Below are 18,156 nucleotides of genomic sequence, written 5' to 3' on the forward strand. Positions count from 1 at the left end.
CTGCCCACAGTTCTGCTATCTTCAGCACAGGGGCTGACACACTGGAGGTGCTTAAGAAATACGTGTTGAATGACATTGACTGACTGAGAAAGCCAGCTTTGGGGATGTCCTGCTCAAACAGTTTTCGCCTGTGCACTGCCTGTGGATTACCCTACCTCCACTCTTGGACTTTATCATGTTGATTTTATTTTGTAGACTCTGAAGTAATGTGTAAACTCCTAAAACTATTATTAAATCAGAAAATCTAAAGAACCGCTTAAGGTCATTAACCTTAGGGATATTTCAGGCTTATATGTAGATTGCAGGAATGTAAGGGAAATAACAGGGCATGGTATTTAGGAATATTTTTAAGTCTTAGTACTGCCCTGGGCATTGTTCAAGAGTTAGAGGGCTTACAGAATAAATGCTTGTGATTGTCAATGTGGGGCACAGAGTAAAATTACATAATTTTTTCACTTGTTTTCATGTTTGATGTCTGTTCCCCCCATTAGAATTTAAGTTCCATGAAAGTGGAGAACTTGTCCTATCTATAACTTTATCCTTGGTGCCTAGAATGTTATTTGACCCATAGTAGGTATTCCATAAATATTTGATCAATGAATAAATGGCAGGCATTCAATCAATCCTATGTTGATTAATAGATTAACTGCTTATTAGTATTCAAAAAAATACAGTAACATGATGAAGTTCTTATTCATTCATTCAACAAATATTGTTTGAGCTTTTCATATATACCATGCATCCTCGTATCCTAGAGCAGTGTCTAGCACATAGTAGGTATCAATTAAGGACTTGATGAGTGAATGAGCTACTTAGTATTCCAGCATACTCAAAGATGTTTATTTATTAAATGTGTTAGTTTACTAGGGCTGCCATAACAAAGTGCCACACAACTGGATGGCTTAAATAACAGAAATTATTGTCTCACAGTTCTAGATGCTAAATACCGAAGATCAAAGTGTCAGTAGGATTGGTTCCTTACAAGGGCTCTGAAGAAGAATCTGTTCCATGCTTCTCTCCTACCTTCTGATGATTCGCTGGCAGTCTTGGGTGTTCCTCAGCTTATAGAAGCATAACCCTGATCTCTGCCTTCATTTTCACATGGCAGTCTCCTCATGTGCTTGTCTGTGTCCAAACTTCCCCTTTTAAAAGGATAGCAGTCATATTGGATTAGCAGCCCACGCTGCTCCAGGATTGCCTCATCTTTGTTAATCATATCTGCAATCACCCTATTCTCAAATACAGTCACATTCTGTGGTACTAGGGGCTAGGACTTCAACATATGAATTTGAGGAGGACACGATTCAACCCATAACACTAAAACAGCAGAGATCTTCAGGTAGTAATATTTTTAAAGTTACTTTCTATTTTGAAAACATCAACTTCTCAAAATAGCGTCTAGTTTTATAATTCTATATGGAACTCGATGTGGTGATATTAATAACGTTTACTATATTACACAAAAATGTGTGTGTTTATAGAGAGGAAACATGAAGAAAGTCCCAGAGGCATGAATGTACAGAGTACATTTTGTTAAATGATGTATGACCAGAGAATGGGTTACATGGGGAAGACTGCTAGAGATTTTGAAGAGATTTTATATGAATTCAAGGCATTCGGATTTTATTTTGTAGACATCAAGGAACCAACACAGAAGTCAAAACCTATTGAACTGTAGAAGGGTACTAAAAGGATGAATTTTATTGTATGTAAATTATTCATCAATGAACCTGACTTTAAAAAGAAAGAAATAAAACAAGAAGGTTGAAGAATAGATCTTAGGAACTAGCAATTCAGAGGTTTTCGGAGACCTTGGCAGTTTAATTGGAAACACAGGTAGAGAAACCAGATTTTATTGTGCTGAGGAATAAATTGGAGTTTAGGAAGCTCGAAAGTGGTTCAAAGGAGGGAAAGATTGGGTCCATAGAAGATGGTTTGTTGTTTGTTAGTTTGTTATGGTTGTTATTGTTTGTTTTACATGTGGGCAACTGAAGCATGTTGGCATGCAGTAGGAAAATGGAAAATACAGAAGAAAGAAGGAGTAAGTGATATAGTAAGATCCTGGAGGAGATTATTAGTGCCAGAGAAAAAAGTCTCTCAGATGTTAGGGATGGGTTCTGACAGAGGTAACATGGTGATGGGACTGCCATTTGATGGTTTCTGTCTTCTCTGTGAAAAAAGAGGCAAGGTTAATACAGTAGCTGAGAATAAAGAGTAGGAGGTAAGTTACAAGGAGTTAATTACAATGATAAATGGAAACTGGGGATTAAAAAGGGAAACTGACCAGGGAAAGATAAAAGAATTGTAAAGTAGTTCCAGAACCCCAGCTCAAGTTGGAAACCAGGACTCTGGAGGGACACCAGGCTGTCCAGTTTTTCAATTTTTCCTCAGCATTGCTCAGCAGCCTGGGAGCTGAGGCAAACATACTTGAATGGGTTCTTCTGGCCTCAAGAACTAGCGAGCTACAATTGAGAGCCATAGATGAGGAAACTAATGGTGGATGTCTTAAAATTAACCATGAGGGCCCAGACTGGTAGAGAAGAAATTGGAGATTAATAGCCTAGGAGAAAAGAGAAGAAAAAAAAAAAAAAAGAAAATCAAAAAGTCATGGTAAGAAGGCATTTATTTTCTGGAGCCATGTTTATCCCAGGAAGGAAGTCTGCCCCTACCACACATACCATTTGCCACTGGTCGCAGAGAAATCACAGAAAGTAGACTGAACACTTTGGAGGACATAGACTGGACTCAGAAACATAGCCTGGAGGTCAGAGTTTCATTCCCAACTTTGCCAATAACTTAAGACTGCCGTCCTTACCACCATTATCACAGAAGGCTAATCCTTAGGAAAAGAATATACCTGTGTGTGTAAAAGTGGAAGAAAGAGGAACCTTCCATGGGACAATGGTGAAAATTGACAAGAGGCAAATATTTTTCCTTCTTGCCTCAGATTCCAAAAGCATACTGATGTTTCCCTCAAAGCATGCTCTTTTATCTCTCTTAGTTTAAGATTCTCTGTTTATTCGGTTACAGAATCTCCAGAGCTGGCACCCTACTTTTGGCACTCACTCTCCCTTTCTGGGTTTCCTCTTTCTTCTTGCTTCCTCCTGTCCTTGGCCATTGAATGTTGTCATATGTCCCAGCATCTTCCCCCACCCGGTGACCAAATAAAGTATTTCCATAAGCTTTGTATTAGAATTTTTTCCAAGACGACAAGGCTTAAAATGGCGGCGCTTGGTTACAGGATACATTTAGGTACCTCACAGATGACACGGTGCAGCTAGCCCTTCATTCCCTATGCAGTCAGATGAACCTGAGCGTCTCTCTGGAATTCATAAGGCACCTCTGCTCCTGCGGGCCCTGCCTCCGTATGTCAGGGTGGCAGAGAAGCCACCCATGTTACCCACTGTGAGGGGCCATGCTCTGGTTATCCTTTATTTGCTTGACAACACACAGGGTTTAGTAGTTCCCCAAACCCAATCAGAATTCCCAAGCTTCTTCTCTTGGTATTGTCATATATAAGTCCAAAAAATAATTTGGGGGAATTTCAATAGACAGCTCTAAATTCCCTTTCTCCTTACAAATATGAATCCTTATACAATTCCATTTTCCCCCGTTTTTTTTCCTGCTCATGATTCTCTTATAGCTCTTTCCAGTGATGCTAAAAACCAGCTGGTCTGGAGATTAATATGACCAGACATACCATGAATTTTTTAAATCTCAAAATTCCCAGTTTCTAGTTCTTGGTCAATCAAATGTAGGTTGTATTTTCTTGTGTATATATAAATGTACAGTATATCATCCTGTCTTCTCTAATTTTTTTTCTTGGTCTCACTATTCCCTAAAATTGTTCCTAAGTGCTTCTTTGTTAGAAAGAGGCAGAGGAAAACCTGAAGAATGGAGGGGGAAGAAGTATGAAGTGATGGAAAGAGAAAGCATACTAGGGAAGAAGGGAAGCCAATGAGGAGATGGAAAAAAAACAGTGATTTCCCTTTTCCCTGGTTTCCTCAGAGCACTTGTACGTTTGGTTTTGATATTCCTGTCACCTAATGCCCCAGATGACCCCTCCCTAGCAATGTGCTCTACAAAAAGAATTTATTTCACTGCCAGTGAATATCTCCTATCTACCCAACAAGCCAAAATCTCCTGCCCTAGCAGCTTAACATCCTCTCCAGCCTTCCAAGCCCCTTGCCAGCTGACTCCAGGGACTTGGACCCAGGGCCATTAGTTCCACTTTCCCCTGGCCCATGCTGGCATGGAGAGTGTTAATGGCTGATGTAAGTCTGAAAAGAGCTTAGGCAATAATTTGGTTTTACTTTATTAACATCCAAAATATAAACAGGTAAACTACATGTTGAATTCATTAATTCTTCCTCCACTGTTTAAAAAGATGAGAACTGCATTTTTAAAAAAGGGATTGATTGGTGTCATGTACGTATTCATTCACTCCTGTTTATACAAGATAATACGAATATTAACGTGGAGGCAGAGCAGTGGCACTTATAATTCTATCACCACTGTTTATGTAAGAAGAAAATATCTGAAAAGAAACAGGGAGAGAACATTTGCTGCTCTGTACATACATTAAATTCTTGTATTTTTGTTTATAAGACATTTGAGGGAGAAGAAGTTTAACAAGTTGAGGAGGAGTTAGTGATCTTTATACCATGTTCACTGCAATTGACCTAAGATAGCTAAGTTTAGAAAAGACAGAAGTATAATGGAGGGGGTACCTCCTTACAAGGAGCAGAGAGACCAGAGACATGTGCTCCATTAAATCCTTCCTGAGATTGAGCTTATTTAAGATTAGGATTCTCTGCTGGGTGCTGAAATGTTCTACCCCAGTGAGTAGTGAGTGTTGTGTCTGGGAGACCATTGACTCATAATTTGCCTGTAACTCAAGATACGCTTCTCAGGAAATGAAAATAAAAGACAAGAATGCTGTTTTAAATAAGATTGTAAGGACCCATTTCAAACAAATAGTTCTGGGAAGACACTTATGATATTTTCTTGACTGTTTGAAAAAGAAAAGGTAGTTGGTGGTGAGGTAAGGGTTTCTTATCTAAGTTGACATTAACTGAGTTGATAATATAGGCCACAAAGGGTCAGATTATTGATGAGGGCTTAATGGGTGCCACAGGGCAATTGAAAACAGTGAATAAGGAACAAGAAGTGTTATAGGTAGGTGGTTATATTTCTGATAACCTACCTAAGTGGGCTAGTAAACTGTTAGTGATAATGGAGACATAAAAACTCTCCAAAGTGTACATTAGAGTAGAGGTCCTTGAGAGCGGGAATGGAGTCCAATTAGCAGAGTAATTAATAGTAAACTCTGAAAAAACTTCTGTTAAATTAATGAATAAATGCATGCCGCCACCTGGACAATGCTTTGCGTGTTCTCCCTTATCTAACCAATTCTCTGGGAAAGTTCATACACTTTCTTAGTCTCAGTTACAAACACAGGTGTCCCTCCAATGAGAGAATTAAATTTTCACAAGGGCGTAGAGTCACTGATTGTTTTTAATTTATTCATCTCAATCCTCGTTCACATTCCTGTTCTTGTTCCACGTAGGTAACCATATTCTGTTGCAGTTGGACCAATTGTGCATACAAGTGATGAGAAATGAGATTAGAGAGGTAGTGAGGGATTGGGGCTCGCAGACTATGGTAAGTCCTTTAGAATCCCTTAGCATCAGTGATGGGCAGGAGTCTTTGAAATCATAACAACAATCCTACTATAGGTTGACCAGATGAAGCAGTTCCAGCCAAGGGCTGGAGGCACAGACGTAAGAGCTTGATTTGGGCTATAAATCAAATATAAAATTTCCAACCAGTGTAAATAAAAGCACTGTCTCATTTGGACCCTCTTTTTTGCCTATTGAACCAGTTTTACCAACCTAACACTTTCAGTTGGCAGCCATACCTGTAAGACGCTTAGGGGGAAGTAGTGAATGTGTTTTAGAACTTTCATAAGGCCTTCAGTTCAAAAGCATAGGATTTAAGACACTTCAGACATGAATTTTAAACGTGAGAGGTTTTCCCTTGTACTTACTGACTACTGTGCTAAGAATTACAGAACTCCTGGGCATCAAATAGTGTGTGCATAAATCACTCTGCAAAAGAAAGAGAGGTTGAAAGTTCACACAAGACGTGCATGTTCTATGGCCAAGTCCTACCAAAATGAGCCAATTTGCCACACTTACTTTTGAGAATGAGAGAGGTCTGATAGTTTGCCTAAAATGGGACATTCAGGAGAGGTCATTTTCTTGTCCGTTTATGTATAAATCGTTAAAATTTTGAAGCTGTATTCTAGTATAACTGAGGGAAATAGCTCAGAATTTTTCTTATCACATACCAGAGATGACAGACTTAAAATCTGATGGCTCTTTTGATAGCTTCTGAAAGAACTAGAACTTGTCTGGCTCCATTTGTCTGGCCAAGATGTATTTCTATGATTTATCCGTGGAGTTTTTAGCAGAACCTTACACTTACTGTCTAAATTAATGATATTCCCTTCTTTTGCCATAACAAAAATCACGCTACACTATATACATTATGTTAAAGATTTTTTATTTTAGCATGTGGACATATTCTGTAAAAGCTTTTTCAGTTTCATCATGTTGACAAGCTGATTCCATTAAATCACCCACCATCATCATGTTCACTTTTTTCTTTTCTTTTTTGAAAAGTTAGAAAACAGCGATCATCTTAGAGTTTTCAAGACATTCACTTTGGCAAAAATAAATCTGGAAAAACATGAGCCTATTCCTTGAAATGGAAAAAGGATGGGTTGTGTCGTTCTTCTCATTGGCCCTTCTCTTGAAGCTGTTAAAGATGAGGAAGGAGGCTGTGGGTCTCTTTAATTTTTTTCCAGTAAAATGGGATTTTAAAAAATTTTCTGGATATAGCTCAAACTTCTCTACCTCAGTATTTATTATGTATTATTTGTTATTTAAAGTAGAAACTTCAGTAAGTTGGATGAATAGCATGAAAGGGTTTCATTCAAGCATTTTTGAGCATTTCTGCACTGCTGGTAAAATGTTATTTGGTAATGTTTTAGGGCCACACTTCTGTTTTGAATTAGAGCAGATATGTCCCAGCTCTCCCACCACCAGGCTTTCCTCACTGAGAAGAAAAAAAAAAAAAATCATCTGATCATGCTACTGCTGGGTCATTTAAAACATTGAGTAGGTGTGTGAAATGAGGGGAAACAAACAAAAAAAAGCTCAGTATGGGGTTAATTCGCTCTGTAGAGTTGTGGATGGATCACTTCCTCAGGACCAACTCATGCAGAGGAACCACACATGTACAGACTTCTAAAAGTAAAAGAAAGCCACGAACCTTCAGACTCCGTGGCACAAATTGATTGCCTTTGGAGGTGAGAAATACTCACTGCCTTTTGTCAGGGACGAGTGGACCACACTTGAAATATCTGGGCAGGCCACTGTCAGATCCTGAAAATGAACCTGCGGCTTGAGGAGGGCTCTAGCAAATTGGGCACTTTCTGAAATTTACCTCTGCTGAATCTTTAAATTCATGTCTTGCTCAGTTTCTTTTAATGTGCCTTATTTTCTAGGTCTCATCTTGGAAACAACATAATTTCTTCCTGAAAATATGGGTGAATTCTTTCTATTTTCATAATTGTGTTTCACAGGCTTCCACGGGTACCCTGCCTGCTGAGATAAGCTCAGCCAGGGTTTGGCCTGAAGGATTCCTCTAGGTTGTTTACAGTCTAATCCTTTCATGAAGTGGAAGGTGAAAGGGCAGACAGGAAACATCCTCAATTCCTAGATCATTAATAGGTGGATACAAGAATTCAGGTGTTTATAAGTAAATTTCACCCACAGGGTTTTCTGAGGCAGAAAGATACTGTGAAAAAGTCTCCTTGAGCACATGCTCCTAAGAGCCAGGAACCGATGGAGATTAACCAGGAGGAAATCACTAACAAAGAACGTGTTTGTAAAGTTTCAGAGCAAACCATTTATGTTTTCTTATGTTTCTGCCTAAATTACTCTGACATCAGTAGGAACACTTCACAGAGTGTATAGACAGAAAGTCCCACAATGTTTATAACTTCCAAAAGGAAATATATATATACACACACATATATATGATATATGCATGTATATGTATGTATCTTTATTTGCAGTTAAACTATAGGCAATATTGCTTCTTGAGATGGGGAATCAGGTGACGCCCTTGGGCAGTAAAGCTGAACAATCTGTAGAGTGCAGAGCAGAATCCACCTCCACCACCATCACCACACACACAAACACATAATCACCAAATACCTCCTTCATTACCTTGGAAAAACCTGCATTTGGATCTTGTAGAGACAGTTAAGAAAATGACAGTTCCCCTAAGAAGAAGTATTAAAAGCAGTTAAATTAGTAACTTTTCAGATAACTGAGAGCAGGTTGGGGTTGAGGAGGATGGAGAGCTGACTGAGTGTGTCCCCAAAGAGGCAGTCCAGGTCACATTTGTTTCTTTTTCTTCAACTGCCTGATGATAGGAATGTGGATGTAGAAATAGGAAGGGATGGAGGGAGGGAGCCAGGAGTAAGCTTTATGAATTCTAACAACAACATTATCAGCTTATTGTACCACAGGCTTTCAAAATTCCAGTTGCTGGTTAGCTTGACACCTTTGCTGTTCAGTTCATTCATTTTTTTTTTAAAACATCTTTATCGGAGTAAAATTGCTTTACAGTGTTGTGTTAGTTTCTGCTGTATAACAAAGTGAATCAGCTATATGCATATGTATATCCCCATATCCCCTCCCTCTTGCATCTCCCTCCCATCCTCCCTATCCCACCCCTCTAAGTGGTCAAAGCACCGAGCTGATCTCCCTGTGCCATGCAGCTGCTTCCCACTAGCTATCTATTTTACATTTGGTAGTGTATATATGTCATTGCTACTCTCTCACTTCATCCCAGCTTACCCTTCCCCCTCCCCGTGTCCTCAATTCATTCTTGACATTCGAAACAGCATAAGCAATGGCTACATGTACCAACCATTATCCTAGTTAGGTGGTCAAAGTCAGCTTAATGCTGGCTTTATTTTCTGTACTGATGTTGAACAAAATGTTTCTCTTGAAAGGTCTTAGACGTCTATCCTCCCAGCTCCTGATTACAGCAATAACCAACCTCCAGAAGTCATTAATGAAGACTAGAATAATATCCTATAAAAAGTCAGCTATGAAGAAATTGGCGTAGTTTATCTCTGATTTGTGTCCTTATGAAAATAATGGTTTGCAAAATAAAACTACATTTCTCTGTCTCAATCTCTTTTTTTAACCAGATCTTTACAAGTTACATGGGGACTGATTTTTTTTCCTAACAAAGGTTGAATAACACTCAAAGGCTTTAGTAGCCAAAGTCCATCTTTAGAAATAGCTTTCTTCTATAATGTACTGCCAATTTCTTATGTGTGTGTATTTTGACCTTCCTGATGCCTCTGCTATGGGCTGCCTGTTGATTGGTACATGTTACTGCTTTGCTTATAAGAGTTGGGCAATAGTTCAGTGATCCAGTCCAAATCTGGGCCATAGATAGAAAGGGCTCACCTTCTATTTAAGAAATGTGGCAAACTGCTTTAAATGAATTTGGTTCAGACAAGGTCATTGGAACTGTTCATCTAATCCTGTGTGCCGTATGTAATGGACACTTCTGCTGAGCTCCAAAGCTGCAAGGTAAATAGATAAGAAAGCCAGTAACTTGCCGCCCCTGTTAGAGCTTTCCCTGAGTCTGTCATCAGATTTACATTCTTAGTCATATGGAGCCCATTTTGGCCATTTAAAAGTATTTGTTCACTGGTTCTCTTGATGTCTTTGAAGATAGTCCTGGGAATAATAACAGTGAATTCTTACATTATTTTCTGGTCTTTTTTCTAACTTTAAAAAAAAATTGGATATTGAATTTAAATGCATATTCATAACAGGTTTATGAAATATTCAGCTAAATTTCTTGGACGTGAAAGAATTAATTGTTAGAATGTTTTACTGTAGCTAATCATTATGTTAAAACCATAGTAGATTCAAGTATATTTTTGCTCAATTCTACTTGAGTAATTAATATACACCTGGCAAATTGAATCAATACATAAGCACTATATACACTATTTTGAATTTAGTAACTTACAGACTTTCTGTGTTGCCTTATCCTCGTCTAACCATAAAATGTATTTTACTCAACTGTGTTGTGATTCTGTACAATTTTGGGAGTCAGCATGTTATAGGATTTTGTAGTCATATAGAGCAAAACAAGACTAGAGAAGTATTGAATTCACCCTCCTGACTGGAGGCAGAGCTGTATTTATTCCATCCGAAATAGATGAGGATCTTCCCTACTTTTAAATAACCGTGAAGATAGAAATTTCATAACAGCTCTTAGCAATCTATTTGATTATTTACCACTTGTACATTTAAGATGTTCATCCTTAAGTCTTAACTTAAATTCTTCACTGGACAGTTTAATATCATTTCGCCCTAGGACAAAAATACCTATCATTATTCTCTTTATAACAACTCTTCTTATAGTCAGGAAACTATGAAGATACACCTCAGCTCTTTCTTTCTTAAGTGAAATTATTCCAGTTTTTTAAACGTTTACTTTTATCTCTATAGCTCTTTCTGTACAAGAGTGGCAAAGGGGACTATTTTTAAAAGTTCTGTCATACATGATGCCCCTGAGAAAGGCACTGCATATTTTAATTTCACTGTGCCGATGTAGAAATAGCCACAGCTTTTTCATTATATGCTGATGGACAGAGCATTTGTGTTCATTTAACCTTGAGGTTGAAACTTGTTCCCAAAAAAGTAACTGACTCATAGCATTGGCTAGACCCAAGAATAAAGAGCATCAGTTTTCTTAATCTTAAAGGCTCATTTTGCCCCCCACTCTAAAATGCACTAAAATTAACTTTTCCTTGCCCTCTCTCTGGTGCTATTTGTTTACTGATTTAACAACTTTTTTCTATCATCTTTGTCTCCTAAAATAGATGGACAGCATTTATTCAACAAACATTGGAGTGTCATGCTGTATTTAGGACACTGTTCTAGGCTTGGGAGATTCTAGTGTGAACTGTTAGCAAAGGCTCAGGGACAGAGGTGTCCTGAGCATGTTCAGGGAGAGCAAATAGCCTGTTACAGTAAGTAAGGAAGCAGTGGTGGGGAAAAAACAAGAGAGGTGGATTGGGGCCAGATCGTGAAAGATCTTGGATTGCTCTTAAGCAAATAGTTGGTGGTGACAAGGACAAAAGTAACATTTTCCAATCTGTATTATGGAAAGCTTTTATCAAGTCTTTAAAACACAGACTGTGCCCACGTTGTCCTCTTGGTTTAGTATCTAACAGACCATCGGGTGAAAGTACCTGCTTAATTTGTATCTTTCGACATAAATTTTGTGTTATAATTTTTCCCTTTGTATTAAAAAAAATTCAAGGGGACCATTTGAGTAAAGACAGCCTTCTGTTCACACTGATCTGGATGTTTCTTCCTCCTGCTGTGCCCATATTTATTCCAAAGCCCTCTGTACCACTAACATGTTACTTTCTGTGTTTATATACCAAGGAGTCTTGGGATGAGTTTGTCCTATAATAGGCACAACTTTTTTTGTACCAAATGGCATTAATAGTAAGCTGTGAGCAGCATTATGACCAAGTGTTTCTACTTGATTGGACCACATGATAACAATACCAGACCTTTTCAGCATCCCCTAAAAGATATTAATGTACTATAATAAAAGGTCTTGTACACCAATCCATTTAGAACATGTAAAGCTATAACTTTAGGAGTTTGAAATAAGGAAGGAAAGTTGTTCGGAATAAGATTGTAGAGAGCTCCTGAATGTCATCATGCCATCGAATTAAGTCTGTTTTAGGAGCTGTAAGAAATCATCCTAAATATATTAAACAAATTCAGTTCCTGATACTACCTTCCACCCGGCCCTGCCAACCCTCCCAGCCTTACTGCTTTTACTTCATTCTTATTTCTCAGGCTTTATACCTGTAAGAATCAGGAAGACTCAAGAGGATTTGTATGGGATGGGGTAGAGTGTCAAGTTGTATCTCAGCAATGTCTCAGGCTCAGAAACAGTCCTATACCTAATTGCTGAACTTTAGTTTTTGAATTCTCTCTTTTCATTGATCATGATTTCATCATCTCGGTTTTTGAAGACAGACATCATTCTGTGTTATCATAGCATATTAAGGAAAGGTAAGGCATCACTGTGATTTCCCTACTGTTCTTCTCAAGATGGTCTTGAAAAGCAGACCCCAAGATATGAATGACCATTTATGGCATTTATAGTCAGTCTCCTTAAGACTGACCAAAGGAATGAAAACACTTCAAGAAACTTGCAGGAGACCCCAAAGTACCTAGTGGGAAATTGAGCATGTTCTCTATGCACGTCTGAATAAGCCTTCCATCTGACTTTAACTTATAAATCTTTTGCCAGGTAGAAAATAGAGAATTAAAAACCTCCAAATTCAGGGTGCATGAAATGTCATTATATCTAGCATAAAACTTCTTGAATCTGTCAGATAAAGGAAATCATGTATCCAGAGTGAAGATGGAATATCAATTGACAGGAACCTATGAAGCTGGCACATATTATGAGACATATGAATCTAAAAATCCAATAGGGCCTCATCCTTTGAAAACACTGGAAGCCAGAAAGGTATTAGGAAAATCAGTAAGGTAAAAATCTTCATCCTACTATTTGGAATGACTCCCACATAAGAATTAATTAACACAATACTTCTAGAACATTAAAAGGATGTTAAAATGTTATCTCTACCCATAGAAAACAAAGATATAAACCCACCTAACTGCTGGAGAAAGTAGTTGAAAAAAAAAAAAAATTGGATGGATTAGAGGCATGTCTAAGAGGTCTTTTCTGTCCTGTTGTCACATCATTTACCCTCTTCAGATAGAAGGATAAGTGTTGAACTTCAGTTCATCTGAATTCCTCAGCTCTGTCATCAATGCTGTGACACATTCTAATTTTCTGATTCATTTGTGATGAATAAGCTCTCCCTTTTCTATTCACAATGCTAAAAGTAACCAGTTTTTGTGAGTTATGATTACTTATTTTCCATTTTTTTATTGCACTATTATCTTCCCTTAGCAAAGTTTCTCTCACTCTTTATCAGCCAGTGTGAATCCCATGTGCGGAAAAGCCCTTGGACAGTACCATTGCCTAGGCTTGGAGTTAGTCAAGAGGAACGAGAGACTGACAGCCCAGACTCCTTTTTTAACCCAGCCAGGTACCTCAGCTGTCAAGTGTCTCAGCTTCTGCACCCAAAAATGGGTACAATAGTAGCTTTCCCTTACCACCCTGAAATATTTAGAATGCAAATCAAGCCAAAACTGTCTCCTTCCAAAGGAGAAACTTAAACTAGCCTACAAAATTCTTAATGAGGCCAGACTTCAAGGGCAAACATAAAGTGGGAAACACCTGTAGGTACTGGAACTTAAGGGTTATAAATATGTAGACCTCAGAATGGTACAGACTTATTCAGATCCCAGCAGCTCTCTGATTTAGGGTAAGTTTCCTAATTTCTCAAATCTCCCTTTTTCCTCTGGTAAAGTGGAAGTAATAGTATTTACTCTTGTAGTCAGGATTAAATGATATACCGTTAATGCTGCTTTTCAAACTCTTCCAGGGAGGTGATCATCAAGCTAAGGTGAGCATCCGTTATTCGGGGTGCCTGGACATCACCTGAAACAGTCTGCTGCAAATAAGGCTTTTCAGTGAAGTCTCGGGTTTCACCCTACAAGATACATACACATTTTGCATTCTACCCCTCAATTTATCCTTGTTTGTTTCACTAAACTGGAAGTTCCATGAGGGCAAGAACAGGATCTGTTCTTTTTTTCTATAACGTCCAAGAAATAGTTATTGGATAAATGAGTACATATACAAATAAGAGGTTACACTACTTAGTCACAAAGACAACTGACCCTCTGAAGAGACAGCCGTGTCTTTATTATTTATTTTGTGGCTTTGCACACTCTTGTCAGACTGCTCCATCTCCCTGGGTATACCCATATTCAAACTTCAGAAGCATTTACTTAAGATGCCTGGAACCACACAAAGTACTCAGTGAATAGTAACTCTTATTATCATTTCTCTGCTCACTATTCCTCTACCTCATTGTTCCTAAGGCTCTATGGACTTTTTAAAAAAGAAGTTATAAGGGACTAGGAAAGTCAGAGTCTGGAAGTCCTGTAAAGGAGTCTGTGTGTCTCTAGTGACACACACTCACCCATGTAGAGACCCATTTTCTATCCATTTCATTTACTCCTGGCTTTAACTTTATAGCGACTTGTTGAAGCATCCTATAGGTGATGAGCAGGGGGACTGAAAGAGCATTTTCTCCCCTCTCCCCTTAGACCAAGGGTTACTAACCTGGAACTCTTGGAAGACCTTCATGGACTTTGGGAGATGCTTGGAACTTGGTGTTTTTGAAGAATTTCTGGGAGGAGAAATTCTCATAGGGATCTGTATCACCTCAGATGTTGGGAAGCATTGCCGTAGAACATAAATGGAAATCAGAATGGACTAATCTTTAAGTTACAGTTAATAATACTTTTAGTTCCTTGGAGATTGATACTATATAATAATTTCTACTCAGAAATCACAAAACTAAAATTAGACTTCACTACAAATCACCCCTTCTCCCCCTCTCTACTCTTGCCTCCCCCGCCAGGTTTTAAGGTCTTGATTCATTTTGGGCTTTATGGTTCTATATTCTTGGCTAGATATTTGTGCTTTGAACCCAGCATGCTTAAAGCAAATGTTTTTAAGCTTATGCAAAACTATTATAGATAATTCTTTGCATTTCAGATGAAAACAATTTACAAACACACAAGGTGAATATCACTTAGGCAGAAAGGGCACATATCAGTAAAATCACAATTTGAACTGAACAAAAATAAACCCATATAGATTAATTCATATTTTCAAAATTGCATAGCAGATTGTAATTCAATCAAGAAACGGGGCCTTTTGACATTTATGAATGCTTATAAATTGTATAAGAACTCTGAGATTAAATTTTTAGCCTTAGTATTAAATTTGGGATAGATAGTATTGTTTTTCATTAATACATAAAGACAACAATTATATCCAATAAAATCTTCAATTTAACTTGGCTTTAATTTGTCTTAGACTGTGACATACACACTGTGATTTTTCTCTCCATCTTGGATTCCTGTCATTGACAGCCTGTGTGTCATTTGACATCCAGGAAAGATAGCTTTTCATTCCAGACCTTGGATGTATTAATCGATCTGGGGTACAGTTTACATCGATCTCTTTTGATCACATCAAAAATTTAATTTTGACTGATTAACTTTTATGAATAAATACTCCTTTCCTAGAAAGGAAAGTTATGCTCTTAGATATAAGAGCATAAATACTAAGTATAGTTCAAAAAGAGCATAATTATTATTGAGACTTACTGGGTTTATAACATGCAACAGAAAAATAAGTGAGTATATTGCATAGATAACCACTAATCATATTTTTCTCCATTTTCTCAAGGGTTGGGAAAGAAAGCAAGCTCAAAAAGGTTGGAGGAGGGAGGGAAAAAAGGGAGGAGAGAGGGAAGGAAGGAAGGAAGGAAAGAAGAAAGGAAGGAAGGAAAAAGATGCACCAATGAAGTGGTCTAGGATCCTAGCTTGTGGAAGGGACTAGAATGTAACAAAACTTAGAGCTTTAAAGTCGTTGAGGCTAGTTGGTCTTCATATATATATATATATATATATATATATATATATATATATATATATATACGTATTTCAAGTTTGTGTGTACTTTCAATGAATCATACATAAGTTAATTATCTTGCTTAAAATTTTCATTAAGCTCATCAATTTTGTGAAACAATTTCAAAACATTGAAGACCTCCAGCCTCTCTTGTGTTGGCATACATTATGGTCCAGGCTGCAGATTTTCATCTTAACTCTTCTTGTCCAAAGAGGGGAACACCATACTTCACTCCTGCATGTTCATGGAACAGGGTTTCACCTTGTCCATAAAAGGAAAAACTTTTTCTTTGGAGGAACATCTATGATGGTGCATTTTCCCAGAAAACTTGCTGAGAAGTGAAGTCTCTTAATTGCCAATTTTCTACTTTAGCCTTATTCTATGCTTTAGTCAGGTCCTTCTACTTGATCTCTTTTAATACAGTTTGCTTTTCATATTTCTGAAGGCCATATGTGAAGTGGTTAAAATCATGGTGTCAGAGAGACAAGAATTCAGTCAGTGTATATTAAGTCCTTGACATATTTGAGTTGGGTGGGGTAGGGAGACCTGCTTTGTCTTCTCAGCATCCTTGTTTGGTTTATTAATTTCCCTTGGATCTTCTGTTACTTCAGTTTTATTCTTCTGTAAGAAAAGCTATCAAAACAGTGGCAAACAGGCCAGTCCCATAATCGCTTATTTGGCTTGTGTGTTGAAGATTACAAAGGAGAATTATCAGACTTGAAATATAGAATGAGAAACTGTTAAGGTCAACTCCCCCCAAACCTGAAGTTTTCATTACTAGAAATGCATTCTGGGGGACAAATGCTTTTGTTTAACATCATTTTGTCAGAGGGGACACTCTTAGGCTGGTGAGACAGGGTAGACACAAGGCAGTAGCAGTCCTCAGCTAACAATTGACAATACATGGAGGCTTTGAATTTTCCCAGAGTATCTTCTGGGCATTAAACATACTAAATCTACCCTTAAAAGAAGCGAAGTGTATCAGTTTCACTCATCTTTGTCAAAATTAGCTAAGATCTGTCATGCACTACATAGTAAAGCTTTTATCTATTCTCATCAGTGCTGCCCAATAGATATTTATGCAATGATAGAAACGTTCTATCTGTAAGGCAGCCACTAGCCACAGGTGGCTGTGGAGCACTGGGAATGTGAATAGTAGACTGAGGAACTAAAATTTTAAATATTTTAAATTTAAATAGGTAGATGTGGCTAGTGGCTACTGTATTGAACAGCACAGCTCTAGATAATGCTCGTATGATTTCGATCAGAATGAAGTTGACAAAGAAAGAGGTTGGCACTCCTTCTGTGTTGGTCAGATAGCAGCAGGTCACACCTTTGGAAATTTTACGAGGCTGAATCTCCTCTTTCATGGGCTCTCACTGCTCATGCTTTAGGAGCAATTAGTCCTGTCTAAACTTAGATTTGCTTTCCTTCTCTCCACAGTATCATTGGGTTTATTTTTAATTCCTTGTTTTGTCTTTGATTTTCAGTTCCTTGACCGTCATTCTGTGGCCTGCCCCTTCTCTTTATGTAAGTAAAAGTGGTTTTTTTTTACTTTTCAAAAAAAGCACCAGATTTGGGAAATTTGGGTCTTTATTGGCATGTTCTCCAGTTGACATTGTTGTGGTTTCCAGTGCTTCTTCAGTGTGTATTAGCTTCTTTTGTGTTTGGAGTCAATGCTGCTGGTGGTAGTAGTAGTTGCCATCATGAGGGGGCTGAAAAGACCAGCAGCCCAAGCCACTGGACTTATATAAAGACTTCCTTTGACTCAGCCACGGCTGCTGTTTGCAAAAGTCACTGCTCTTCTGAACTACAGCTTACATTCTTCAGCCAGATACCAGCCACAGTTGGGCTTTTGCTCCACTGTCAATCAATGGGCAATTATTTATTCTTCAGTTATACACCCATCCCTAGGCCCAATAGTTTTTAATTTCAACTTCTAGATCAGAGCTGTCATTTTTTGGACAAAATTTCTAATATCCTTTTACAGGAGGTACAAGACTGAAGTACAAAACTTTAGTTATTTAGGCTAAAATTGTATGTGAAATAGTAAAGTCCAGAAAAAAAAAAAGAAGAGAGAGAGAGAAATCATGTGCCAGGAGGTTTATAGAAGGTACCATTCTTTTTTTAGAAAAGATGGAAAGTCATTTGGGGAAAAAAAAAACACACAACTTGATTTCAGATGAAAAGAGAGAACATTTATAATTTAAAGCCCAAATCAGGCTGCACTGAGTTGATTTGGATAAATTTCACCTTGAGCTTCTTGAAAGAGATTCTGGGGCCACGAACCCAAATAATCAAAGTCACTACCTGAGACACCACCCAAGAGATGCTACAGGTAATGGCAGTTACCTCACATGATAAATATTATCAGCATCCTTCCAGCTG

General features: G+C 38.0%; 1 long non-coding RNA gene across 1 annotated transcript in view; it reads left to right on the forward strand.

The window, feature by feature from the left end:
- LOC137765740 (uncharacterized) overlaps positions 1-18,156 on the forward strand; it is a 724,300-nt gene that overhangs the window by 591,821 nt on the left and 114,323 nt on the right. Inside the window, exon 7 of the long non-coding RNA XR_011074249.1 lies at positions 17,259-17,298. This is a non-coding gene — a long non-coding RNA (uncharacterized lncRNA). The remainder of the gene's footprint in view (positions 1-17,258; positions 17,299-18,156) is intronic.

Source organism: Eschrichtius robustus, chromosome 6, assembly GCF_028021215.1.
Source record: "Eschrichtius robustus isolate mEscRob2 chromosome 6, mEscRob2.pri, whole genome shotgun sequence".
In the NCBI taxonomy this organism is placed as follows: domain Eukaryota; kingdom Metazoa; phylum Chordata; class Mammalia; order Artiodactyla; family Eschrichtiidae; genus Eschrichtius; species Eschrichtius robustus.